The sequence below is a fragment of the Cebus imitator genome, unplaced genomic scaffold, assembly GCF_001604975.1.
Source record: "Cebus imitator isolate Cc_AM_T3 unplaced genomic scaffold, Cebus_imitator-1.0 Scaffold64, whole genome shotgun sequence".
NCBI classification, from domain to species: Eukaryota; Metazoa; Chordata; class Mammalia; order Primates; family Cebidae; genus Cebus; species Cebus imitator.
Genome location: NW_016107379.1, coordinates 5,541,220 through 5,543,412, shown reverse-complemented (window position 1 = coordinate 5,543,412; position 2,193 = coordinate 5,541,220).

The window sequence follows — 2,193 nt, the reverse complement described above, 5'->3', positions numbered from 1 at the left end:
CAGACTTCTTTTTCTCTCTGACCCAGGAAAGGTTGGGCCAAGATTCCAAATCATGGACAGGTCCAGATGATTCTGTTTGTTGGGAGTGAACTGTTTCTTGGCTATATGGGTTTAAGGTTGGAGTGACTGGTACCATCAAGTTCATGACTTTCCTCTTAGCAGTGACAGTGACCCAGGGTAGAAGCAGTTCATTTCTGGAGCAGCTAGCATTATGGTTCAGGATTGTGGAGTCACAAGTCAGAAGCTCCCCTTCCCAGAGCCTAGGGTATGGTGTGAATGGTGGAGGATCATGCCACAATAATCTGGAAGCAAGAATAACTTTACTTTGTAGATACCAGCAGGAAGGGTATAATATCCTTAGATATTGTTTTTACTCAGAAGCCCACAGTCTAGCAGGGAGGCAAACATACAATCATACCATCATAGTCAGCATGGTAAGTTTTTAGGCAGAAGTGAGGATATTAAGGCCCAGGCTGGATGCCTAATTTAGCCTGGGTATGGTTCTTGAGCAATAATGTCTGAATTGAAATTTTATGAATGAGGTCAAATTAACTAGCTGGGAAAGAAGGGCAAGGACCTTGTGGACAAAGGAATCAGGAGGGACCATGTCAAGTAGCCTCAGGGTAGTGCAGTGTAGTGTGGTTAGAAATATAGCTCTGGAGCCAGACTGCAGCGGTTACATCTTAGCTCTTCAGCTGATAAGCTGCTGAAACTTGGACATACTTATGCATTTCTTCCAGGCTCTGTTTCCTCATCTGTAACATGATAATGGTCCTCTCTATCTCATAAGGGTGAGAATGAAGTAGACTATAGTGTTTGAAGGCTTTCATGTTTGAAACCTGGTAAGCAAACATTCAGCAAGTATTAGCAATTATATCTATTTATGTAATATAAAGTGGTTAAGTATTCCTACACTCACTGTGTGACTGTAGGAATGTAACATTGGTCGTAGAAATGTAGCTTACTTCAGTGTTTTCTTGCTGTTTCCTCATCCCATTGTACTGATCCTGTGAAGGATTGTGGCCTTTCTTCCCTTGACTACCATGCCATATGCTGACTGCTTCAGGCCAGCTGGTAAAATAAGACTCATGAGAACGGAAGTCATAGTCAGAATGTCACGGAAGTTAGGTCATCTACGTCCCTGGCAATGGAAATTAGATGATGAAATACTTCAGCTGGTTTTTGCTTAGAGCCTTCTGGTTGTGAAGGAGGATCAGCCTTCAAATCATCATGCTCTCAACTAGTTTAGCTGATATCCCTGTCTGGTAATTCCCTCTTCCTGTTGCAGGTAAAATCTAAACATTTCTTGAGTGCTGACTTTGTGCAGGACACTGATCTGGCTGCTGGGATTTGGAGATGGATTCTTCTTGCCTTCCAAGTGCTCATTTCTAAGTGGGAAAACTATTTCCAGTGTAATCCGTGCTGCTTCTAGAGAGGCACAGGGAGAGGATCCTGATACTGTATCTCCCAAATAGTTGGTTATCTAGTCCAGTTTTCCCTGCAAGATGAAATCGTCCTTTGAGAGCTGGCCTCACAGAGACCTTTGTTGATCCAATGGCTGTTTTTCTGAATGCAGATGAGGACAGGTCAGTGAGTTTAAGGAACTTCCATTTCTCTCAAACTTGCATTGATTCATTTTTTTTCTACTCCTTTGCCCAAGGTCAAACTCCTTCACAGATGCTGCCTATGATAAAATACCCCAAGAGTTGAATGCTTTCCAAGCTTATTCTACGTATTTGTTCTCCCAACAGCTTTGGGAAGGATTGTTCATCCCATTGTCGAGCTGAGGAAATTTAAGTTTAGAAAGTCCCTGTGACTTGCCAAGGTCATAGAGTAAGTAATTGCTTAAGTTCAGATTCAAACTCATTTCCAACTGCCAAGGCCATCCTTCTTTCCCATCTGCTACCCTGAGATTTGTTTTTTCTCTTTCCTTGGCTGTAAGGAAAGTATAGTCCCCATAGAAGTTTCTAAACTGCATCCAAAGCTTTCAACATATTGTCCAGATTCTTCCCACTGCTTGCCCAAGAATCCCAAGGGAGAGAGTTGGACCAAAAGCAGTTGGTAAAAATTCAGTTGTGGCCAGACGCTGTGGCTCATGCCTGTAATCCCAGCACTTTGGGAGGCCAAGGCGGGTGGATCATGAGGTCAGGAGTTCAAGATCAGCCTGGCCAAGATGGTGAAACCTTGTCTCTA